Here is a 26,126-nt window from a genome sequence, read left to right as displayed (position 1 = left end):
TCAAACAGTCTTTCTTTCTAGCAGTGAAATGGATATTCTGTATTTAACCAGACCTCCATTGAAAGGAGTTGATATTAACTCATTTGTTGCTGTTCCAGTGTTGCAGTGTGTATCTCTTTGTGTACATGTGTGCAGATACTTCCACCCTGACTCTCTCAAGTGTTTCTGTATGTTGAAGTCCTAGAAAAGTTCTAAAATTGCCTTAAGTAACATCAGAATCGTTAAGTAGCTTTGTTGTATGTTTCTTGAAAAGTTATGTCATCTGGTGTTCCCTGGAGGCCTGGTGGTTGAGGATTCAGCATTGTCACTGCTATGGCACAGGTTCAGTCACTGGCCCGGGAACTTTCACATGCCACCGGCAAGGTTAAGGGGGAAAAAAAAAAAAAAAAAAAAGGTTCTGCATGAGATTCCTGAAATCTTCAATTTAAGAGTAAGTGGGATGACTAGACTTTCTTTGTTGAAAGAGTGAGTGACTGAAAAGGATTTTGGACAAGTTCAAATATAGCTGCTGAGCTGATGTCAGCCTGGAGGCTGGCGAGGTGCTCTGTTGAATCTGGCATCTGCCTGCATGCCAGCATCCCGCTGCTGAGACCTGTGCTTTCCATCACTCCATGATAACCATCCCAAGTTATGAGATGGGTCCTCTGCAAATAGGTCGAATATGAAGGCCCAAGGAGCTTGGAAGAAGAAGCGTCATCTAGATAACTAACTGAAAATGCGGTGTGAGAATTCCGGTTCCTTCTTTTTCTCTCTTTCTTTTTGATTCACCATAAGTTTTTAATCCTCTGCTTTCATTTTTTGCTCTGTAAAATACTCTCCAGGCTGATAAGAGGCCGAGGCAAGTTTTTACGATTTAGAATATGGGAGAGTTACGCCATATAAATATTGAATAATGAACAAACATTGGCAAAGGGCACTAAAGTCAGAGGCATGCTTTATATGTTAATAGAATGGCGTAAATAAGACAGCTGTAGAAGCTGAAAGACAGGAAAGAAAAAATGAATTTCTGTACTATCTTGAAAGCACATTTTTCTGCATCTTTTTAAATGGATTATTTCATAAATATCGGAAAAAGCGTGTAGCATGTGCTGCTTCCTACTCACCCTCCCAGCGTAAGAGCTGTTGCTCTTGCCTTTGCAGGGCCCGGGGCCTGCCTCTTCCAGACACACCGCCCTCCCACCCAGCCTGTGCTGGCTGCACAACCGAGTTTGGGTTTTGCCTTCTTTTGCTTTGTTTTGTGACTGTAGTACCTACTTTTATATTCCTAACTGATAGAGTACATAGTTTTAGATGTTTTTTAACTTCATGCAATGGACGCATGTTGAATGTAGTCCTTACAGTATGTATTTTTTTTTATTAAAGTGTAGTCGATTTACAGTGTTTTGCCCATTTTTGCTGTGCAGCAGTGACTCGATTATATACATGTGTATTCTTTTTTAATATTCTTTCCCGCTGTATTTTATCCTAGGAGATAGGAGGTAGTTCCCTGTGGGGTTCGGGGGTCGAGGATTTGGAGGGACTGCTCTCAGCTCTCTTAGTCTTAGAGGGACTACTCTTGAGCTGCTTTAGGACTATAAGAGTGTCTTAAACCAAAGAGCCAGATTCCATTTTAATCTTTTCCGTGAATGTTTAACTCTGTTCATGGAAAAAAAAAAAAAAAACACCTCCATTGAAATTCTTTCTTTCTTAGGCAAGTGATTATTTATTATAACACCTTTTACAAATTGTATTATTGTTTGATCGTTATAGTCGGGTGAAATACTTAGAGCAAATATAAAATTGTCCCTTTTTTTTTTTTTTTTTTTTTTGAATAAGGAAACAGGTTCTGAGAGATAAAGTGACTTGGATGTTAGTTCAGCAGAGCCAGGATTTGAAACTAGGTCGTTAATTCTGAGTCTGTGCCTTTTCCACTCTACCTCAGTGACTTCTGCTTCACAGAATTATAAACGTGAATATTTACTTTGCCTATTTTCATTCCAAAGTGCATTGATTTTGTAAAGGAAGGCTCCTGTTCATGGTTTTTAAACACTTTGATCCGTAAGGAGCTCCCTTTGAAAGCTTGTGTGAACACCTTTTATCTCATCTTTGAAAGAAGAATAAAAGACAAGTGACTGGCCAGATTCCAGTCCCATGGAAAAGATTAGAAAAGATGCACAGCTTTCTTACAGTCATACAAACTGTGCACAGCTCTTACAGCAAGATGAACACGTGACCTTGTACCATCAAGCCAGTTTTGAAGTCCTGAATCCCAACCTCAAACCCCATAATGTCATTTTCTCCAATGAATGCAGGTAAAAGTGCAGTAGGAAGAAGGTTTCTACAGGGAACATCCTTAAAATAAGTTCAAAAAACACTGTGATAGAGTTCAGACTTCCCAAAATCTGTATATCCAATGTGGTGCACTCTTCCCAGAAAAAGAAATGTATTTCAATTGCAAAATCTTTCTAAGATGTCTTAAAATAGGTGACCTTTAAGGAAAACGCTAAACTCGAAATTGACACTTGAACACCCCTTCACCATCTGGTTGGATGCTGTCAAAATGAATGAGGAACTAGAGCTCTAGTAAGTTTGGAATATTAGGTCTCAAGGTGATATTAATGTAATTTTACGCAATTGGTTGTATTTTTCTATTTAATAGATTAAACTTCATCTTAAGGACGAAGGATTTTTCAGCCTCAGCACTGCTGAGGTTTTGAACTGGGTGATACTTTTTTGTTCATCGTAGGATGTTTCGGGGTGTCCTCGGCAGTCATTACTTTTTTGTCTTTATGTATTTGCCTGCTCTGGAAGTTTCGTATAAAGTGGCCTTTTGCGTCTGACTTCTTTCAGTTAGCATGTTCTCAAGGTGCATCCATGTTGTCACATTTGACAGCACTCCATTCATTTTTACGACTAAATACTATTCCATTCTGTAATTATACCGTTTTGTTTATCCACTCACCTGGTAACTGTTTAGGTTATTTCCACTTTCTGGCTATGAGGAATAATGTTATGAACACTGTGTATGGACGTAGGATTTTTATTTGTCTTTCTTAGATACCTAGGGAGAGCTATTAATAACCATGTCGAACCTTTGGAGGAGCTGCCAAACTGTTTTGCACGGTGGCCGCTACCCTTTCCCAGTTCCACAAGCAATGCATTAGAGTTCTGATTTCTCCACGTCCTTGCCCATGCTTGTTACCATCTGTCTTTTTTATAACGGCCATCTGAGTGGGTGTGGTTATCTCATTGTGGCTTCGATTTGCGTTTCCTAAATGACTAATGAAATGGAGCATCTTTTCAAGTCCTTTTTGCCATCTGTATATTTTTAGAGAAGTGTCTGTTCAAATCCTTTGTTCTTGTTGTTTGTTTTTAATGGCCACACCTGTGGCATGTAGCAGCCCTGGGCCAGGGATTGAATCCAGGCCACAGCTGCGACCCGAGCCATAGCTGAAGCAGCTCCTGATCCTTTAACTCCCTGTGCTAGGCTGGGGACGGAACCCATACCTTTGCAGCGACACAACCCGCTGCCATCAGATTCTTAACCCACTGCACTGCAGTGGGAACTCCCTTTTGCCTGTTTTTTAATTGGTTTTTTAAATTGTTTTTAAGAGTTCTTTATATGTTCTGAATACTAGACCCTTATCAGGTACCCATTCTAAAGGCTGTCTTTTCACTTTCCTGATTGTGTTATTTGAGGCATAAAAGTTTTTTAATGAAGTCCAACTTAAGTGTTTTTTTCTTTGTGCTTTTGGTGTCATATCTATCAAAAAAGAGTTACCTACTCCAAGGTCACCGGTTTTTCACCTGTGTTTCCTTCTAATAAAGTCACAGCTTCAGCTCTTAATATTTAACTCTTTAGTCCATTTAAAGTTAATTTTTGTATATGGTATGAGGTAGGGATGGAATTAATTTTTGCATATGGTATGAGGTAGGGATAAAACTTTATTCTTTTATAAATGGATACTCAGTTGTCCCACCAGTAATTGTTGAAAAGACTCTCTCTCCATTGAATGATTTCAACACCCTTGTTGAAATCATTTGACCATAAATGTATGGATTTATCTCTGGACTGTCAATTCTGTCTCGTTACTCTGTGTGCCTCATTTTATGTCAGTACCATGCTGTTTTGATTACTGTTTTTCATACTAAGTTTTGAAATGGGTTCTCTTTTCAGAATAATTTGGCTATTCCGTTGCAAGCCCACCCACATTTCAGGATCAGCTTGTCTGTTTCTAAAAAATGGCCTTTGGCATTTTGGTCGAGAGTGAATTGAACTCTGCCCTTTGCTCACTTCAGAGAGCCTTGCTCCATCCCAGCAGTGAGCCTTCCGCTTCACGAACGCGGATATCTTGCCGTTTGTGTAGATCTTTAATTTCTTCACCGTGTTTAATGGTTGTCAGTATTCGAGTATCGCACGTCTTTGATTAAATTTATTCTGAAGTATCTTATTTGTTTTGAGGCTATCGTAAGTCTGTTTTCCTAATTTCCTTTTCAGCTTATTCATTGCTATTGTGGAGGAATGCAACCGATATTCTGTGTTATTTTGTACCTGCAACTGCTGAACTTACTAGCACTAACAAGATTTTTTGGGTAGTTTTTTTTTTTTTTTTTTTTTTTTTTTAAGAGCCACACCCATGGCACATTGGAGGTTCCCAAGCCAGAGGTACAACTGCAGCTGTTGCTGCTGGCCCACGCCAGAGCCACCACAACACCAGATCCTCAACCCACGAAGCAAGGCCGGGGATCAAACCCGCAACCTCATGGTTCCTAGTCGGATTCATTTCCGCTGCGCCGCGACGGGACCTCCTGGATAGATTCTTTTAAGATTTGCTATGTATGAGATCCTGTCACCTGCAAGCTGCGATAATTCTGTTTCTTCCTTTTCAGTCTGGATGCTTTTTACTTCTGTTTCCTGCCCCGTGGCCCTAGCTAGAACCTCCAGGCTGAGGCTGAGCAGCAGTGGTGAAAGCGGGCGTGCTCCTGTCGGTCCTGAGCTCGGGGGGACACCTGCAGTGTAAAGATGCTCTTGGCGAGGGGTTTTTCACAGACGTCCTGTATCACATTGAAAGAGTTTCCTCTTTTCCTACTTGGCTGGTATTTTTATCATGAAAGGGTGTTGGACTTTGTCAGATGCTTTTTCTTCATCTACTGAGATGGTTATGTGATTTTGCTCTCAACTCTCTTGATATCATTTATTAAATTAATTGATTTGACCCATTGAACCAACCTTGTGTTCCTAGGATTAATCTCGCTTGGTTGTGGTTTATAACCGTTTTGTATGCAGCTAGAGTTTGTTGAGGGTTTTTGCACTTATCTTTACAAGGGATATTGTTCTGTAATTTCATTTTAATATATTTATCTGGCTTTGGTATCAGAGTAATACTGGCCTAAGATCAAGTTAGAAAGCGTTCTCTCCTCTTGTTCTTAATTCTTCTCTAAATATTTGGTAGAATTAACCAGGTAAGCCATCTGATCTTGTTGGAAGTTGTTTGATTACCAAATTAATGTCTTTACTTGTTATTAGGCCTGTTATGATTTTCTGTTACTTTTGAGACAGTTTTGTTCATTCACGTGTTTCTCCGTGTCCCTTTCATCAGGTTGTCTGATTAGTTGGTGTACAGTTGTTAATTATATTCCTTTATGATCCTTTTTATTTCCCTGAAGTCAATAGTAATGTTCACACTTTTATTTCTTTTGATGTTTTTTGGGTTTTTGTTAGTTTGTTTGTTTAGGGCTGCATCACTGCATATGGAGGTTCCCAGGGTAGGGGTCGAACTGGAGCTGCAGCTGCTGGCCTGCACCACAGCCACAGCGACGCAGGATTCAAGCAGTATCTGTGGCCTACACCACAGCTCGCAGCAACGCCAGATCCTTAACCCACTGAGCGAGGCCAGGGATTGAACCCTCACCCTTATGGACCCCATGTGACTGTGTGTGTGTGGAGGTGGGGGAGGGTTTGCAGTAAGCATTGTCTGAGTTGCTGCAAGCCTTCAGGACCCTCCACGGTTCCCAAAAAGTCGATTCTGAGAGTTTGTCTGTCTCTTTTCTGTGCTCCTGTAGAGGGGTGGAATCTGGAGTTCCTTACTCCACTGTTTTTTGCTTATTTTACTTAAAAGTGCTTTTTGTAAAACCCCAATTTTTTTCCCTCTGAAGTATCTCCCAATTCTGAATAATGGAAAACGCTATTATGGCCCTTTGGTTTGGAAAATGAATTCATATTCACCAAAAGCCAGCATTAGAGCTCTTGCGAATTACTTTACCCTTGGTCCCAACTTTAGAATCTTGTATGCTGTCTGCCATACAGGAGGAGGCCCTAAACCACCACAGATTCCACTTTGGAACAAATGAGCTTTTTCATAAAGAAGTTGTGGAGTTCTCATTGTAGCACAGTGGAAACAAATCTGACTAGTATCCCTGAGGTTGCGAGTTCGATCCCTGGCCTCACTCAGTGCGTCGGGGATCCAGTGTTGCCATGAGCTGTGGTTCAGGTTGCATGCAGGGCTTGGATCTGGCGTGGCTGTGGCTGTGGTGTAGGCCGGCAGCTGTTGCTCCAATTCATCCCCTAGCCTGGGAACTTCCATGTGCTGTGGGTGCGGCAACCCCCCCCCCAAAAGAATGTTGCAGATGTTTGAAAAGTACGTATTTTTGCTTTTTCCACCAAACTGCCTTTCTTGGGAAACCCAGGCATCTCTTACACCAGCTGACAGACATTTCAAGCCACATCATGGTGGTGCTTGCCCGCCATCCAGCAGTTTCAGTAGAAGTGCCGTCTTTATCGGTATAATGGTATTTGCACAGCTGCATGTTGAGAGCGTGTTCTTCAGACGACTCTAAAGAACTGTCAGGAAGCGGGGCTTTAACTCCAGGAGTTGGAGTTAAAGCGAAGTCGACCCAGCTTTCATTACATGCCTTATTTCCAGTGAAGTTTTCTTTGAAGAAGGAGCACTAGGGTTGCAAAATGTTTTTCAAGTGCCATTTGTTACACTGTATTTTTATGTTACGTTAGAGAAATTCATTGAAAAGAGAAGAAAAGCTGATCTAGGAATAACAGTGTTGGGTTTCTATACCTAATAAAATTAGGACAGTGATAGAAATTGTGACTTTGCACCAGATTGTCCATCTCTGGCTTTACCTGCATGCTTCGTACACTTAATCAGGTGGACTTTTTGTTCAGTAATAAACAGGGGGAAAAAATCAGAGAACGTGTGTCAAGTGTGGCAAGACATCACTGCATATCGTATCCTTAGAGTGAAGTCTGAATAGAGATTCTGTCGTCGACTTGAGCTTTCTTGCACTAGCGCATGACCCACCCTGTCCTCATACTCTTTGTAAATATGAGTCTTCAGTTATCACAGGTGACTTTAAAATGCATCCTGTGTAGCAATAGAGACGCTTATATGTATCACCGAATCAAGATTCTCCATTGTCTGGGAGACAACTGATGAAGACCTTTTTTCAGTTACCTTATCTTTCAGTTCCTTTTTCCAATTCAATCAAAATTTAACGCTTTTAGTTGTGCTATAATCCAGATGAAGGTTTTCGTCCACTGCTGCTACTTCCTGCAGTGCCGTGGCCTTCTCTGTCTGCTGTCATTTCAGAGTGCTTCCTACTAATAGTAAAACCAGCCTAATCTAATGATCAAAAAACAAAGCTGTTGCCTTAGTTTAGAAAAAGGCCCTAAACTGTTTTCTTTCTTTCTTTTTTTTTTTTTTGTCTTTTTAGGGCCGCACCCGCAGCATATGGAGGTTCCCAGGCTAGGGGTCGAATTGGAGCTGTAGCCGCCGGCCTACACCACAGCCACAGCAACGCAGGATCTGAGCCTCGTCTGCGACCTACACCGCAGCTCACGGCAACGCCGGATCCTTGACCCGATGAGCGAGGCCAGGGACCGAACCCGCAACAACCTCATGGTTGCTGGTCAGATTCATTTCCGCTGCACCACTATGGGGGCTCCTCTAAACTGTTCTCAGACTAAATATCCAGTACTCTCCAGTTGGCAAAAGGAAACTACTCCATCCAGAATTGTGCTGCAATATGATTATTTTTCTTCATCCTCATTCCTTTTTCTGTGGGATATTTTACTTACTTAAGTTGTATTCAGTATGCTGAAATACATATGTATTTGTATTTGTATGCTTTGTGTTACTATTTTTCACTGGATTGACTCAAGAAAAAACGTTTTAGGTTCCCTGCAGCAGCAGCAGCTGTCAGTTTATAGTGGAGATGGTTTACGGTAGAGCTAGGCTCTGTGCTTATTACATGTACTTAACTTGGAAGTCACTCTGCTTGCCAGTTAGCAGCTGCTTAACAGGAGTCCCTACGTGAGATAACAGAAACCATAGAAACATCAGTAAATGCAGCATTGTCATTAATCTGTCATTAGATGTTACAGCTAAGACAAAGCCTGGTACCAATTTCAGCAACTGTGTGGTGAAATATGTGTATATGTATTTATTCTTATATTGACGTTGTATCTTTTCTGTGGCAATAAATTTAGATTAGTTTTAAGTTAATCAGCAAAGAAAGATAAGTCTGAGAGTGTCCTGAATAATTTGTTTCCAGATAATTGAGCAGTGACCTAGTTCGCGCCTCCTATAGAAATGTGATTGGTAAGCTTAAAAATCTCATCCTCTTTAAAATCACCACCATGAATTTTACGTATCCTTTAAAGCTGACTTTCTGAAAGCCTTTCTGAAACAAGCTGACATCTTTTATCAATTTTTTTTATAAATAATTTTGTATCACATAAAGTTGCAAAGAAAATATCTTTCAAAACTGAATCACATATAACCTGCAGGAAGAAAGTTTACAAATAGTGGCAGAGATTAGAACTCACACATTTAGTATATTTCAAAATTTTGATAAAACATTGTACTATGAAAAATACTTTAGATTATTCTTTAATCGTCTATGTGAAAAATTTGGCTTTTCTTTTGCAACCTAGTAGCTTTTCCTTATGTCGCACTATGGCTTTTGAATTTTTAATTCCTCAATAGGGTAAATTGAAACCACCCATGCCACTTAAACTATACATCCATATATGCTTTTTCTATAAAACATATGGGGTTCAAATCTTTATTTTTGAAATTCAGAAATGGTTTTATTTTCTTAAATTGAAATAAAAACTAGGCTTTTTAAACATCTGAACTGAGGAAACCACTGTGTCTGAGACTGGACTGTATACCGTGTGGCCCATTAATTAGTAAAAGCGGTCACTTCAAGATGCACGAATCGCAGGAGGCCCTGAGTAGTTGGGAAATAAGGGAAAGCTTTTGTTGAGGATCGTTGAGGAAGGTTCAAGGCGAAAGGGGGCAGAATAAGCACAAATGTCGAGGCTCATTATAGGCTTTCAGAATATTTGCATTAAGTGAACTGATGAATGAGCGAAGCTGGCCTGTTGAGGGACGTGGAGAAAACAGCCTCCCTGCAAGACAGTTCCTGCAGGAAACTGGTGAGAGATGTGTTACCGTCCAGATTTTGGGGGCCCTTCCTAAAGTTTGGGCTTGATTTTTATAAGGAAAAGAAGGTTCGATAAAGGTTTGGAAGTGAGTCTTGGGCTGATAATGGAGACAGTGTGAGGTTTTAGGGCGGTGGTTTCCAGACTGTGTTCAGATGCGGTGGTAAGCCTGGCCTTCCAATTTCAGTTTTACTGGTTTTAGCAAAAAAAATGGCTTCACCGGTCTGATTGCTTCCTATGTAGATTATTATAAATTTGAGTATATAAAATATGCTTCATCAGTATAGTACCTCTTTTACCAGTTTGTGGACTAGGGGTTCTGCATAAGGTTAACTTTTGTAAAACTAAGGAATTGCTGCTAAGGGCTTGAAAACTCCTGTTGTAGGAGAAGAGATTAGACCAGGGTAAAACTATAGGCAAAAAGAATAATTAGGGGGTTCTTAGGTTTAGATTCTTTGCTAACGCACAATAGAATGCTTTTCATAAATATTTAATGGTACCAGGTACTAGATGGTTTTTAATGGTTGAAATGTTCCAAGGATGCTGTCTTATTCACGACTCATGATCACCGCGACATTAAAGTTACCCCTCTTCAAAATGAAATCACTTATGTGATTGACAAGGGCTTCATTTCTAAAATACACAAACAGCTCACATAGCTCAACACTGGAAACACAAACAATCCAAGCAAAAAACGAGCAAAAGACTAAGACATTTCTGCGAAGAAGATGTACAGATGGCCAATAGACACGTTAAAAGATGCTCAATATCGCTCTCTATTAGAGAAATGCAGATCAGAACTGTAGTGCAGTATCTCCCCACACGGGTCAGAATGGCCACCCCTAAAAAGTCTACAAATATAAATGCTGGCGAAGGTGTGGAATAAAGGGAGCCCTCCTGTACTGTCGGTGGGAATGTAAATTGGTGCAGCCACTGTGGAAAACAGAATGGAGGTTCCTCAAAACACTATACACGGAGTTGGTGTATGATCCAGCATTCCCACTCCCGAGCCTATGTCCAGACAAAACTGTAATTCAGAAAGATGCAGGCACCTCTGTGTTCATGGCAGCGCTATTTACAATAGCAGAGACATGGAAGTACCCTAAATGTCCATCAGCAGATGAATGGACAAAGAAGACGTGGTACATAGCACACATGGAGTACTGCTCAGTGGAGAGAAGGAAATGATGCCACGTGCAGCAGCATGGATGGACCTAGAGATGACCGTATAAGTGAAGGAGAAAGAGGAAGACAAATACCCTGTGCTGTCACTCATATGTGGAATCTAAAACATGACACCCATGAACTCATCTACAAAAGAAAAACAGACTCGGGACATAGGGAATAGACTTGGGGTTGCCAAGGGGTGGGGGCGGTGTGAGAGGAAGGTGGGAGTGGGAGTTTGGGATGAGCAGAGGCAGACTCGTACATGGGATGGAGAAACAGCAGGGTCCCACTGTCTGGCACAGACACTATAGAACATGGACGTGTGTGGAATACTCGCTGTTAACGTAGGTGGCCCCTTGTGACCTGTCCACTGCAGCGCCAACAGGGGTCTCACTGAATGTGATTAAGAAAAAACGTCTTTGGAGCTCCCTTTGTGGCACAGCAGAAACGAATCCGACTGGGAACCATGAGGTTGCGGGTTCGATCCCTGGCCTTGCTCAGTGGGTTGAGGATCCGGCGTTGCTGTGACCTGTGGTGTAGGTCGCAGATGCGGCTCAGATCCTGTGTGGCTGTGGCTCTGGCGTAGGCCGGCGGCTTCAGGTCTGATTAGACCCCTAGCCTGGGAACCTCCATGTGGCCTAAAAAGAAAAGAAAAGAAAAGAAAAGAAAAAAAAAAAGAAGAAAAGCACTGTGATGGGGAGTTCTCTATATACTAATGTTAAATAATAATGTCTTTTGGAAAATTGCAGCAAAATACTTGAAAGGGTGAATAAAGAAGTAGGAAGTTGGAAGTTACCGTCGTGGCACAGTGGTTAACAAATCCGACTGGGAACCATGAGGTTGCGGGTTCGATCCCTGGCCTTGCTCAGTGGGTTAACGATCCAGTGTTGCCGTGAGCTGTGGTGTAGGTTGCAGACGCGGCTCGGATCCCGCGTTGCTGTGGCTCTGGCGTAGGCCGGTGGCTACAGCTCCGATTAGACCCCCAGCTTGAGAACCTGCATATGCCGCGAGAGTGGCCCAAGAAAATGGCTAAAAGACAAAAAAAGAAGAAGTAGGAAGTAGAAAAGGTAACAGTTATAGGAAGGTGGTGTTTCCTGGGGTGGGGACTGGAAGGACTGCTGCTGAGAGAGGACACGACGGAGGAGAGGTCTGCCTGGGGGCCTCGGGCCGGCCCGCGTCCGCCAGAGCCCCCCGCGCGCTCCGCTCTCCGGAGGGTCCGCCTCCTGCGCAGTCGCACAGATGAAGACGCCAGCGCCCGGCTGGTGTCAGATGAGAAAGCTCCGCATTTGGCTGGAAAGGCTGTTGGTTCAAGAAGATAGCTGCTGAAGTTGTCTTGTTTTCCTCAAGCTTTTTGGTTGGCTGTTAACCCAAATGTCAGAACTGTTTTAGTTCTGGATGCCTAACAGCTGCATTAAGGGGCGCCGAAGCTTGTGGAAAGATGAGAAGATGCTGTTGGAGCAGCTGGACCACCGTAAGGTAAGAGACAATTAGATGACAGTTATGAAGGTACTTATTTTTCAGGGAGAATAACTGAAATATTCCCACAGAATTTCCTTTTTAGTGAGTGCTAAAAGTGCTGTTTTGAAAGTACCACTTTAAACAACTTACATAAAAAAATATTCGGAGAGGTGAAGAAAAGGAGGGAAGCCCATGGCCCTCCCAAGTTTTTAGTGTTCGAATGGCCCTTTTAGTTCCGTTCCTAAGGTAAGGATTACAGATTTCATTTTAAATTTTCTAATTATAGAATTATTTTTCACTTACTAGGTAAAATGTGTATCTTGATTTTCTTCAGTTTCAGCTTTCTCATGCTTTGATGCTTAATTTTGCAGGACTCAAATAGAACTGTTAAAAACTGGCTTTGTTTTTGTCCCCTTCCCCGCCCCCACCCCCACTGGTTAAAACTGAAAGGGAAAGTGAACTTAGAAATTCATCTAAGAAATGGAACTATTTCTAGAAGAATTATATTTAATTATCAACCTGTTCCATTTAAAGTTTCTCTGTCAGTACTAGCCTTAATCTTCTTATCAAGCTATTTCCATTGTGTTGACAGACCAGCTTGCTATCCTGTAGCAGATGTGTTAGGCATACATGACACACACAAAATAAAACATTCAACCTGTTTAATAAATAGTCATGAATTGTTAGCCCTTTGGGCTTAGAAGTGACTGAGCAAGTGGGGAAGTACCAGTGTTGCCTCAGCATTATTTTGAAATCCTGTTTATAAACTGTAATTTCCAAGGCCAAGATTCTGACACCTTTCCAGATGTGAACTGTTGTAACAAAGATAGAATTTGATTGTATTTACCTGCTGACTGAAGTCTGATTCCAACCTCACACACCAGTGAACTGTTTGAGCTCCTGAAAGAGAAATTTAACCCAAGTGTGATCAACACTAAACTCCCTCATACTCCAAAAAAAACTTTTAGAAAAGGGCATAGGGTACTTGAGTAGGTTATTTGGTAGAATTTGCGCAGGTGTTTCTAAGAAATGGAAATCATGAGAAACACAACACATGTAAAGACGTGGCAGAAGAATTACTATTATAGGACCAAAGGTTGCAGGAACTCTTTCTCTGCATTTATTGAGCACAGTGGACTGAAACAGAGAGAAACAGACAAAAAACCATCCGTACTAGATCTGAGGGCCTAAATAATCCTGTATTTAATAAAATGATTCACTCTGCGCCATTGGGGCTGGGCAGTTAGGGAAGATGACTGAGATGCTGGGAAGCGGCTGTCGTGGGCTGATTTGTTCAGGGTCCTGTGACAGCGAAAGATGTCTCTGGCCTGTACTGAAAAAGCTGGCTCAAGAAGCATATAAAGAAGCTAGAGAAGCCGAGTCCTCCCAGAGAGTGCTGTTGTCTGTTTTATAGCAGCAGAGCTGTGGATGTTGCTGTGGTTTTATCAGCTTTTTCCTCCTTTCACAGAAGCTGTTGAAGGCAGAGTGTCTGTCATTTCTCTCATGGGTCATCTTTTTGCTACAGATACGTTGCTTTAAAAGTACTTCTGGTTCCTAGGCCTTTTGGAGCTGGGTTTGTTCAAAAGGCTTGTTGATTGATTCTAGGATTCTGATGACGAGGCAGACACTGCTTTTTACCGCTCAGTTTAACATTCATCGAACACACGGAGTCAAAGAGACGGGCTGAACTTTGCGGGGGCAGCTGCTTCCAGTGATGGCGTGTACCCCTGGGGAGATGTTCAGGGAATAGCTATAGAAGACAAGCTTGGTCCAGAAGAAAAAGATTTCTTATTACCTGGCCTTCCCTAGTCCAGCCAGTGTGGACTAGGGAGAGGCGTCCAGGGGCCAAGAAGCAAAACGTGATTTCGGGGCGAGCAGGGAATCGCTTACTTGAATCATTGGTGGTATTCATACCCACTTCTCTCTGGATGGTCAGAATCCATTTTTTCTGTTCCCTGCTCCTTCTCTGGGCATTCTGTTTCTTGTTACTGTTCTTAATCTTCGTGCTGAATATTGCTTATTTAAGGGTTTGTCTGATTAAGTCCAAGTCTATTAAGATAGATATGATAGCCTTTAAAAGTTATATTAAAAAGGTACTTAAAATGATTAGAGGACACCACTCATTCCACTGAGAGAGTATTATTCTAAGATGGTCGATCGAGGGCAGTTGCTTGACTTTAAAACGCTGAGGTGCTGGAAGCTGGATTAGAATGGTTTGGTACAGCATTAAAAGTAAAACCTCTAAGAATGTAATAAAGCCATAAACCTCTCTTTCTCTGTTGCTCGTTCTCGAAAAGACAGTCTGACGAGGTCTGTAGGCCTTCGTTCTTCGTGGCAGGATTGGTCGGCAGGCAGTAAACAACTTACTGTAAATGGGCCCCATGCCAGCTGGCTTCAGCAGCATCAGGCTTGGGATTTGTACTCAGGGTTAGGAAAATGCCTTTTAACTTGTTCATTTCCGCGTCTTGTAAACATGGGAAAAAAGCACAAGGGTACTGATTTATTAAATAGCTCCTAAGGTCTTTTAAGGCTTACAAGACCTTTTAGGAATTCCTGGGAAGTTATTAGTACTGTTTCAATGGATCGGAGTACCTCTCAGATAACAATGACAAGTTTTAAAAGGCAGTTTTAAGCATTAAAAGGAATTTTGCAAATTGTCTTGCCCTCCCGTTGTGTATTTGGGATTATATTTGGGAATTCCTCTGACCTACTTTGAAAGAATTTAATTTACTAGCCAATACTGTTTTGGAAACAACAACAAAAAATGTTTTATGTCTTTTTATTCTTTTTTACCTAGATAAGATTAACCCAAAAAACATCTTGGAAATGAAGGAAAGGCCTTACGTTGATAGATTATGCTCAAAGCAATTGTTTGGAGTTAGTGAATCACTTACCAGCCACCTCAGCGGGCTGAGTGGCAACCTTGGATGAAAAGTGGAGGCTGCTGAATTCTGTAGTTTTTAAACGAAAAACTAGTCAAGACTTAATAGCCTTCTTGACTATTCTGTTGTATCCACACCCAAGAAATGCTTGGGTTTAGAGTTTTATTAATATTAGGGCAGTTTTGTGGAATCAAATTACTTATTTCAAAGTTTCTAAAAGATTTCTGTAGATTTTTATTACACATTGTATGAAAAAGGAAATTGCAGGAGTTCCCCCTTGTGGCTCAGCAGTAACAAACCTAATAGCCATGAGGACACGGGTTCGATCCCTGGCCTCGCTCAGTGGGTTAAGGATCCAGTGTTGCCGTGAGCTGTGGTGTAGGTCGAGGACGCAGCTCCGAGCTGGTGTGGCTGTGGCTGTGGTGTAGGCCGGCGCCTGCAGCTTCAATTCAACTCGTAGCCTGGGAACTCCCACATGCCATGGGTGTGGCCCAAAAAGAAAAGGGAAATTAAGTCGAAATTAAAATTTCTTGTAAAAATTAAAGCATTAAAATAGAAGAAAAATACATATCTTATAAACAATAAAAATCATATGTTATCTCTAAGAATAAAGTAATACAGTAGTTTATATCTTTCAGCCTTAAACACTTTACAGTCTTTTTCATGTCTGAAAGTCTTTTAGGGTAGTGTTTAACTGTGCGATGTAATACCTGATTGTTAAAACAAATTGGTAATTTTCTTTGGGTTAAAAAGACATTGAATTTGCATATGTTTGCCTATGATCAGTTCAATCTCTCTCAGTTCTTTCAGCACATTCAAAACTAATATAACTGCAAGCTGGAAACAGTAGGACATTTAAAATCAATAAAATCAGATATCCTGCTCTTTCGTTGTTAAAACATGAAAGTAATTTTTTGAGTGTAGAGTGTACTTCAGTGAATGTTTGTTTTCACTGAATCCAGAACTTTCGAGCTTTCTTGGGCCATAAACCCCTTTGAGAATCTAATGAAAGTTACTGACCTCCCAAAGAAAAACTGCACAAAACACACATGCTTAGAGTATTTTATCATTGAGGAACTTTTTGGACCTAGCTAAAGCTCGTTGACTAAACTTAATAAATAAGCCTTATGGGTCTGTCAGTATTGCAGACGGAATAAAATCTGGAAGGTTTACGTTTGAGCATCTCTATTGTTACCACAAACTTAAGAAACTCAAATAATGTGAAACGCCTTTCCTCTTGAATAGAAGAGCAATTTAAAAACTGGGATTAGGAGTTCCCGTGTGGCACAGCAGAAGCGAATCCAGCTGGGAACCATGAGGTTGTCGGTTCGATCCTTGACCTTGCTCAGTGGGTTAAGGATCCAGCGTTGCCATGAACTGGGGTGTAGGTTGCAGGTGCGGCTCGGATCTGGCATTGCTGTGGCTTGGGCGTAGGCCGGCAGCTATGGCACTGATTAGACCCCTAGCCTGGGAACCTCCATATGCTGTGGATGTGGCCCTGAAAAAAAAGACAGAAGACAAAAAAATTAAAAAAATAAAACTGGGATTAGCATTTGCCGTTTCATACAGTAATGCTTTACTTATTTTGAATTGTAGCAGTGGGCTAAAAATTAGGATAGTTGATGATGTAAACAATACTAAAAATTGGCCGTTATCTCTAAAAAATATCCATGGCACTTTACAAAAAAATAAATAAGTCAAGACAGTTTAATTTGAATTAAACTAAACAATTAGCAATAGCAGAGATGCAAATTATTTTGATTATGTGCTCCAAGTATGTAACATATAAATTACATCTTCTGCCACCTCTAGCTGCTATGAAGACTTTGATTCACCAAATCTTGAATCACTTGGGAAATGCTCAGGCTGTGTGCCAGGTTTACTAAATTAGAATTTGGGGGCTCAGGATTGGTTATCTGTATACTGAGAAAGCTTTCCAAATGCTTTAGGTATTTTTTCTGCAAACTGCTGGTAATATAATAGCTGTGGCCGTTACAGGAATAGTATCATATTTAGATATTAATAATATTTGTGGCTGAAAAATAAAGCCAGCGTGTAAAAAAGATACATGTTATAGAAGATATTGAGATTTCAGCAATACAATGAAAATGTTTTTTCCGTAATTGCGAACATGCTAAATTATAGTTACAGAAGGGGAAGTGACTTCATGGCATTCCTCTATAAACCAGGAAGGTATATCCAGGATAATCACTTCATGCTATTAATTGAAACATTAAATACAGTGGTAATTTTCTGCTGTACCAATCGCAGTAAGAAGAAAATTTTCCTAAAGATTATTTGTTTGGGATAAAGTGCATAGTAATCTTCCGATTGATCCTAGGATCAGTTCCTTTCTGTATCTTTATATCTGTGAACATGTCTATGTGATTACATTTGTATATATTATTTATTTCATTCTGCACATAATGTAGTACCAAGGCAAGCAGCATAAACTATAAAAGGGTATCATTTTGCCAAGCATATTTTCTCATCACTGCCATGCAGCAAGTGTATGTTTACCCACATGTGCAACTGTGCAAAATCTTAGAAAGCTACAAAGAAAAACAAAAGGGATGGGAACGTGGCGAGGGCTTAAACTGTACCTACAATTATATAACAAAACCCACTTGATCTGTTAGGTCATCTTTAATAGGTCTCTGAGATGTGTCACAGCCCTGTCTGATGTTTGGATTAAAACTGGTCTGAAAAATTTAAATGGCTTTTGACCCATATAGTTATTTCCTAATAAGCATGTGGTATAACTGGAAAGCCGTGACACTTGCTGGTCTGGTGCAGCGTGTACAAACTGCTGTCTTCCAGTTAGAAACCCCTGGATGGCTTTTCCAAGCCTCGTGTGTGTGGGGGGGGGGTCAGCCTTTGAAAAGGAAGCCGTTGTTTTCTTTATCTTGTCGTTTTCATTAGCTGAGAATGTAGTGCAGTGGGTAACTGATGAATAGTGTGGAAATGTTTTCCGAAAACCATTAAGTATTTATAAAATTAATTATTAAATGTTGAAAACACCGTGTTTCCTTTCTTTAAGCTGTATGTTTCATGGCCTAACACAGCGGGGAGTGTCTGTGTTAAATGCGGCTCTGCTCTGTCTGATGTTGTTTGTCCGTTGTGAGGGGGTAAATAGAGCCCTGGACCCATCCATCCATTTTTTTAAAAAAACAAAAGAAATTAGTCTCATACATACGCTGATAATTAGAATCTTGACTTTTTGAAGGTTCCAAAAAGTTTTTAGATCAGCCTCCCCCCCTTTTTTCTTTTTGGCCATGCCCATAGCAGGGCCAGGGATTGAACCTGCACCACAGCAGTGGCCTGAGCCACAGCAGTGACAATGCTGGATCCCTTACTCGCTGCACCGCCTGGGAACGCCAAGATGAGCCCTCTGTAGAAAGTCAGGCATGTGGAGTGCGGGCAAATGACTAGACACAGATTGGTACAAAATAATGGGAATCTTTTAATGTTACTCTCAGGCGTTGAGATTTGATTCCAAAGGCGGTAGAGCACCATTGTGTTTTTTGAGCCAGGGTTGACTTGTTCTAAGCATGTCGGAGAAAAATTTACTCCAGCAGTCTTTTTATTTATTTACTTGTTTGTTTGTTTGTTTATTATCACATCTGTAGTTGTATAATGGTCATCACAATCCAGTTTCATGGGATTTCCATCCCACAGCCCAAGCGCACCCCCCCACCCCTCAAACTGTATCCTCTGGAGACCATAAGTTTTTCAATGTCTGTGAGTCAGCATCTGTCCTGCAAAAAAGTTCCGTCTGTCCTTTTTTCAGAATCCACGTGTCAGTGAAAGCATTGGATGTTGGTGTCTCGTTGTATGGCTGAATCCACTTAGCATGATAATTTCTAGGTCCATCGTGTTGCTGAAAATGCTGGTATTTCGTTCATTTTAATGGCCGAGTAATACTCCATTGTGTGTATGGACCACATCTTCTCGATCCACTCCTCTGTCGACGGACATTTAGGTTGTTTCCATGTCTTGGCTGTGCTGCAGCAGTCTCGTATAAGATTAGTGCCGTTTTGTTTCACTGGAGGAAGAGGGAGTTGGAGAAGAGAGACCGCATGGAATGGTAGTTACATGAGCCGCTGACAAACCTCAGGCCGGCAGCAGTAGGAGCAGGAGCGGGAGGGAGGCGGTGGAGAAGGGACTGTGCACGGACAGAGGTGGGGGTCGTTTGGGAGACGCCACGAGAACCAGGGGTTTCTGGAGACCCTGGAGAACCAGGGGTTTCTGACGCTCCGGACATATTTCCATGGTGATCAGTTACCCCGTTGTTGCTAAATCCAGTGAGCTACTGTGTGCCAGCCCCATGCCAGACACCAGAACCCTGTTTGTAAAGGCCTCTTCCTGTGGTTTTTGTAACAATGTATTACTTGTTTATTTATTTATCTATTCTTGGCGTAGTGGATTTACAGTGGTGTCTTAGTTTCAGGTGTACAGCCAAGTGATTCAGTTATACACACGTACATATGTACACACACACACACACACACACACACACACGTTCTCAGATTCTTTTCCTAGACAGGTTATTACCAAATACGGAGTATAGTTTTCTGTGCTCTACAGTGGGTCCTTGTTTATTTATTTATTTATTTATTTTTAATTTTTTTTTTGTCTTTTTGCCATTTCTTGGGCCGCTCCCACGGCATATGGAGGTTCCCAGGCTAGGGATCACATTGGAGCTGTAGCCACCAGCCTACACTACAGCCACAGCAATGCGGGATCCAAGCCGCATCTGCCACCTACACCACAGCTCACGGCAACACCGGATCCTTAACCCACTGAGCAAGGCCAAGGATCGAACCCGCAACCTCATGGTTCCTAGTAGGATTCGTTAACCACTGAGCCACGACGGGAACTCCGGGTCCTTATTTATTTTATATGCAGTAGTGACAGATGAACTTATTTATACAACAGAAACACGCTCACAGACATAAAAAGCAAACTCATGGTTACCAGGGGGCAAGGAGGGAAGGGAGGGACGCACCAGGAGCCGGGAGTGGCAGGGGACTCTGTGGTTCCACCTCTCTGGCCCCGTCTTTGCAAGATCCTCTTCCTTGTGGGGTTTTGCAGAGCCCTTGCCCTTTCTCCCTCTCCCTGAGTGGCTTCAGTTACCACCGGACCAAAGGCGGCAGATGCCCATAGTGTCTGTAGCTCCAGCTCAGACACATTCTCTTGACCTCCCGACCCTTATTTCCAGCTACCTGCTGAGTATCTTCTCGCGGATGAGTTCCAGTCCTCGCAAACATGACGTGCCCCAAATAATTCATCGGCTTATTCCAAGCCACACTTCCTTTAGCACCGCCGCTTCCTCTCTCAGCAGGTGTGCGGTGCTTTGTCAGCGCCGTTCTCCAGTGTACAAATCTGGAAGTAATGCTCAATTGCCCTTTTCCCCTCCCCCATATTTCACTTGGCAAGCCTCACACCTCACAGTCCCATCTACGTCTCATTATCTACACGTCTCCTACCATAAATTTAAGGCGCCCTAAGCACGTGGCTGGATTGCTGCCTCACCTTCCGCCTGTGCTCTAGGCTGCAGCTGGAGCATTCAGATACGCAGCTCATGACCCTAGCATTCCCGTTTCTGGTGCCTCAGTGTGCTCGCTGCTTCAGGACAGGTTGTCACGGCTTCAGGGACTTTCATGATCTGGTGATAGGTTTTTATTGTGTAACCCTTCCAAACGGCTCTTATTTCCCCCTTTCTTGTCTCTGAGGTTTTGCATGATGCTGTTTCTCTACGTCACCCCACCTCTAACCCCCACAGCACTTCCATCTGGCTAGTCGCCTCCTCCTCTGGAAGCCAAAGCTGGCTAAAGCTGACATCCTCAAGCAAGCCCACTCCCGATCCCCCACATCTGGGTTGGATGTCCTCTCCTCAGTACCAGGCATTTTCCCGGCTGTATTACATTAAGGAGCACTTATCTCACTGTATTAAAAAATACCTGATTACTGGAGTTCCCATCGTGGCGCAGTGGTTAACGAATCCGACTGGGAACCATGAGGTTGCGGGTTCGGTCTCTGTCCTTGCTCAGTGGGTTAACGATCCGGCGTTGCCGTGAGCTGTGGTGTAGGTTGCAGACGCGGCTTGGATCCCGTGTTGCTGTGGCTCTGGCGTAGGCCGGTGGCTACAGCTCCGATTGGACCCCCAGCCTGGGAACCTCCATATGCCGCGGGAGCGGCCGAAGAAAAGGCAAAAAAACAAAAACAAACAAAAACACCTGATGACCTGTCTCCGTCTCTCACTAGCCTAAAAGCTGGGTGAAAGCAGAAGACTGTGTCTGTGTTTTCACTGTGACGTGCCCAGTGCCTGGTGCATGATGGGTACTCAGTAAATATTAAGTAAATATTCAGAATATTTAGGTAAAAGGTAAATATGTGTAAGTGAACAGGTGAGCGGGAAGAGGGAGGGAGTTGCGAGGGCAAGGCCACAGGACTGTGAGAGGCGCAGGAAGGGAGCGGGATGAGAGAAGAGTTGCATTTGTTCTGGGGAATCCTGGGTTTGGAGCCCTGTGACTGAGGCGGAGAAAGCAGGCCTGGGTGTGGGCACATCCTCAGACGACAGGTGCTGGTCGGTGACCGGACGGAGAGGAAGGTAGCCGGGCTCCAGAGGAGACCTGGCAGGAGTGACGTCCTGGAAAATGATCCGTGGTGGCAAGAAGGATTGGGGGATGGAAAGACGAGCTTATTCCCGACCTGCGTGGGTCTCCCAGGCACAGGTGGAGAGTCGCAGCAGGGGCTGAGTGGGGGCGGCGGCGACCGCTGCTCCCTCTTCTCTCCGCAGACCGACGCCCTTGGAGCAGGAGGAGCCGTCTTCAGCCAGTGTGGCGAGGACGGCGGTGCCGACGGGGAAGCTTGGGTTTTTAGAGGAAGGCAGTGTGATCAGCGTCGACTCTTGTGTCCTTTCTCAAGGACTTGGGGGTGGAGAAGAGAATTCTTCTTCTCAGTGGCTTCTGTCCACACTCATCCCTTATGTCAGTTTTTAGCACACGTTACTCAGCAGTAATTGGCAATTTGTGTAGCATGTCACCAGGGTGGCGTGCGTGCAGAGGCGAGTAATTATGTGGATGTTCTCCTCTGCCAGTAAGCCACGGAGGGTTTGTGACAAATATTTACAAAACGTAATTAAAACCCATTCTCCTTGTATATTCATATGAGTTTTATATTTTAGATTTTTTTTTAAAAAGGAAAAGCAATTAATATTCTGACGAAAGACATATTCAAATAATACTCTGTTGAATGAAGGAGTCATTCAGTGGGTAATGGACAAACGCAGGAGTGTTTTTAGGAAGAGCTGGACGGGTACATGGAATGGGTAACGTTAAGGACACAGGATGGCATAGATAATGCGTCTAGATCTGCATCAGGCTCGGCAAGCCTGCAGTCCCCCAGCCAAACGCAGCCCTTCACATGCCATGAGCTAAGAATGGTTTCTCCATGTGTAAAGTATTGTCAAAACAAACGAGTAAACAAAAATATTATGTGACATTTGGTCTATAGAGCCTAAAATATTTACCGTCTGGTCCTTTGCAGAAAACGGTTGCTGACCCCTGTTTTAAGCATCCCTCGTAATGGGTGTATGATATTCGGCATAGGGATGTACAGTTTATTCTCATTATTCACTCTAGTCATGTTCCAAAATAGTCTCAATAAACATTGAATCAGCAAATAGTGAGAGCCCCTTCTTCCTCGGATAAATACAGGGTCAGGCTTCTTCGAGCCTCCGGTCACAGCATTTTCGTCAGCCTGTCATTAGGTAACCTTCCTTTGAGTGTTCCTATTTAAAGACACCGTATTTGATACATTTCAGTGGCTCACTTACTTGACTCATGGCCACTGGTACTGTACTCAGGCCCGATCAAAGCTTTTCTGATGGACATGGTTTCTGCCCAAGGAACCACCCAGCGCTTAGGGGTATAAACACTTCAGCACGGCACTTGGGGGCTCTTTTCAAAAGCACAAAAATGCAAAAATCTGTCGTTAAATATACCATAGAAAGAACACTTGTTTACGGCATGAGAGCTGAGGCAAAAGCAGTGTTTCACGGAGTCATTTGGTTTGACCTCGGCTGGAAATAGGTGCATCAAGCCATCTCCAGTTTGTCACCATTCTGCGCTTACCCACAAGTGGCCAGCAGAGTGCTGTGAGCATGGATTTGGGAGTTAGACATTTTAACACGTGGGTGAACTTGTAGATATGGAAACCGCAAGCAGTGAGAATCGCCTGTAGCAGCTGGATCATTAAATCAGTTTTTGGGGGTTTGTTTGTCCTTTTAGGGCCACATGTGCGGCATATGGAGGTTCCCAGGCTAGGGCTCGAAGTGGAGCTGCAGCTGCCGGCCTACACCACAGCCACAGCAACTCCAGATCCAGTCCGCATCTGCGACCTACACCACAGCTCCCAGCAACTCTGGGTCCTTACCCCACCGAGCGAGGCCAGGGATCAGACCCACATCCTCAGGGATGCTAGTCAGATTTGTTTCCGCTGAGCTGCAACGGAAACTCCCTAAATCGCTTTTTAAAAGTAATATTCCAGTACCTTATAACCCGCCTTGGTTTGTAGTCACTCATGCTGTAGTTGATCATTGCGGTGGGTATTTTCAGTAGTATGCTACCAGGAAGGCGAGTTGATGCTGTGAGGCAGAATCAACAGGTAATCAATCTATAATCATAGCTGGGGGCTGGGGAGATGTTTAACCCTCCATGGAAGCCCCGAGGTTTGAGATGAATACTGAAGAATTGTGTGCAATGCAGTGCTGTCAGGCCGTTATTTTGAAGGTCTAGGCCTCAAACCAAAAGATACAGATGGACCGGAGTTCTGACAACCTGACTGGAGGAGAGAGAGAGAAAGCTACCTCTGCAGTGTGCACTTAAAGGAGTGAGAGCACAGCCCGAAAGGCAGGTTGGGCCCCGGCTGTGGAGAGCTGTAGTTGCTAATTGAAGAAATGTGGACTTGGGAACCTCTGCAGAACTAAGCTGTTGGTTTTTGAGGGGTTGCACAAAAGCTGCATTTTGGTAGCCTGTATTTGATAGAACTCTTACCTGGCTAAAAGTATCAGTGTCATTTTACTAAATGATACTCTTGTGTCCTCTTGGGCCTAAATCTCTACAATGGGACAGTGATTGTACTTTCTGGATGGGCGGGGGAGGTGGCCTTTTTAGGCTGAAATTCTTGGGTAGCAAAAAGTTCCTACCTAATTAAGCTCTTGGCAGTCTCCAGGTCTGTGTATAGGAAAATGGGTTTCCCAGTGTGCGCCCTCTCATGTCTCTAACAGACAGTAGAAATGGCATGTAATTTAAGTGGGATTTACAAGTGAAGAGGCAGCCTTTAACTCTTTAACAAGGTGATAACCCTGTAAAAATAATTAACGTAAGACCTGAAGCCTGGAAGTGGTGGCATCTGGCCGAAGTTGTAAGTTTCTAGGTACAGATTTTCTCCTCTTTCTTAATAGAAGGAGAAATGGCAATACTAGTTCTAGTTTCATTTCTCAGCAGTGGTAATGATGGCGATTTTTAAAACGTTACAGATTGTGTTCCCTTTAGTAACAGACGAGAATATTTTAAATTTTAGTCTCTACTTCTTCCCACTTTAATAAAAGATAAGTGGAATAAGTTGCAATTAAAGATAATTGCAACAGATTTACTCTGGCTATATATCCATTTACATTTTCTGTATCAGATGTAGATTTTATATACTGTTACATTTAAGCATCAGGAAGAGAGGGAGTGAGGGGAGCAGCTTCTCATGAAGAGCCTCTTCTCTGGTCAGGGGTGTCTTTTACAGGCTGCTGCTTATTTACCGCAAAGCAAAACACTGAGCACATGTGAGGCCACTTGCTGCTGCTTTGGTAACACCAGAAACGAGTTTTCAGTAACCTTCTGACATTTACTGGATTTCTGCCAAGCAATCTTCAAAGTGGAAAAGAATCTTATTTGATTTTCTGATCCTCTTCATTCTTTTCTCCCTACGTTGAAAAGCTGCTTGTGGAGTTCACGTCATGGCGTAGCGGAAACGAATCCAGCTGGGAACCATAAGGTTTCGGGTTCAATCCCTGGTCTCGCTCGGTGGATTAAGGATCCGGTGTTGCCGTGAGCTGTGGTGTAGGTTGCAGACGTGGCTCTGGCGTAGGCGGGAGGCTACAGCTCTGATTGGACACCTAGCCTGGGAACCTCCATATGCTGCGGGTGCGGCCCTAGAAAAGACAGAAAGACAAAAAAAAAAAAAAAAAATTGCTTGCTACGTTTTTAGTTTTAATATATAGTTAGGTTTTTAACTGTCTGGTTATTTCAGTTTTGCTGCTAAAATTTATTAATATCTTTTCAGAATGTTTCGTTTTAGTCACTCTTGGGACCTGAAAATTATTTTAGTGGTTATTTTTTCCTTGTAATTAATTCATAGAATGCCCAAATTTGGGAAATTTTAATTTTCTACATTTGTAACTTTGTTACAAAAACACAGAAGTCCACTTTTCTATGTATGTAAATGTTCAAGGCCCTACACCTTTTTTTTTTTTTTTTTTTTTTTTAGTCTTTCTGCCTTTTCTAGGGCTGCACCTGTGGCATATGGAGGTTCCCAAGCTAGGGGCTGAATTGGAGCTGTAGCCGCCAGGCCTACGCCAGAGCAATGCTGGATCCGAGCCGGTCTGCCAGCTACACCACAGCTCACGACAATGCCAGATCCTTAACCCACCGAGCCAGGCCAGGGATCGAACCCGCGACCTCATGGTTCCTTGTCGGATTCGTTAACCACTGAGCCGCGACGGAACTCCGGCCCTACACCTTTTATCAAGCTGTTTTCAGCTACTTTGGCCTCCGGGGTGGGAAGATCACAGACGGACTCTGACTTCGTGGAGCAGCTGGGGGGAGACCTGTTTTCCTCTAGTGTCCGTCCCTTTTCTTTGGGAGACCCCTGGGTGTGGACTGAAGCCTGAGGTCTGAGCCCTCGTGGGAGCCGGTGAGGAGGCTGTGCCGTCCTTCATGCCAAACACCTCGGGATTCTGCGGGTGGCGTGAGGAAGGGGAAGAGGCAAACGGAGGAAGAGTGAGGCTGACACAGCCCCTCGGTGACCGCATCCACTCTCTCCTTCAGCCGAGTGCGTTGCAGCTCCGTCGCTTGCCCGTCATCTCTGGCTTTTCAGTAACTTCCTTTGACAGCCCCGATTTA

At 43.1% G+C, this 26,126-nt stretch overlaps 1 protein-coding gene and 1 long non-coding RNA gene across 15 annotated transcripts in view; both read left to right on the top strand.

The window, feature by feature from the left end:
• NR3C1 (nuclear receptor subfamily 3 group C member 1) overlaps nucleotides 1-26,126 on the top strand; it is a 246,016-nt gene that overhangs the window by 164,970 nt on the left and 54,920 nt on the right.
• Nucleotides 5,867-11,349, top strand: LOC146405806 (uncharacterized). Its single transcript, XR_014838962.1, has 2 exons — nucleotides 5,867-5,906; nucleotides 7,868-11,349. It is a non-coding gene; the product is annotated as an uncharacterized LOC146405806 (long non-coding RNA).

Source organism: Sus scrofa, chromosome 2, assembly GCF_054392235.1.
Source record: "Sus scrofa isolate SSC_HxYL_T2T_F1_AM1 chromosome 2, Sscrofa_HxYL_maternal_Yorkshire_Landrace_v2.0, whole genome shotgun sequence".
In the NCBI taxonomy this organism is placed as follows: Eukaryota; Metazoa; Chordata; class Mammalia; order Artiodactyla; family Suidae; genus Sus; species Sus scrofa.
This window is presented reverse-complemented; position numbering and strand designations above follow the sequence as displayed.